The sequence below is a fragment of the Stenella coeruleoalba genome, assembly GCF_951394435.1.
Source record: "Stenella coeruleoalba genome assembly, chromosome: 16".
Taxonomy (NCBI): Eukaryota; Metazoa; Chordata; class Mammalia; order Artiodactyla; family Delphinidae; genus Stenella; species Stenella coeruleoalba.
This window is the reverse complement of record NC_137162.1, coordinates 61,198,823-61,199,155: the sequence shown is the minus strand read 5'-3', so window position 1 is coordinate 61,199,155 and position 333 is coordinate 61,198,823.

Here is a 333-nt window from a genome sequence, read left to right as displayed (position 1 = left end):
TTAGAGTTGTATTCACATCCACACCTGCCTGCCTGGCAACTGGCCGCGTATGTAGGTGTGAAGCAAAGAAACTAAGCACGTTTACCAACAGTCTATCCTGACAGACTGTGCCAAGGGCCTTTTCTATACATATTGTGAAATGCTCTATGGAAAGCAAAATTCTACATTCAGAATCACAGATAACCATCCACAGGACTAGAGATCACACTGAAGGATCAGACCTGTGCTCAGAAGACCAGAGGAGCAGTACAAGCTACATCTCATCCTAAGGCCACAAGGGACAGGGGTGCCAGGTTTCTACGTGAAAAAACGGGTTTTAGTGTAAAAGAAACT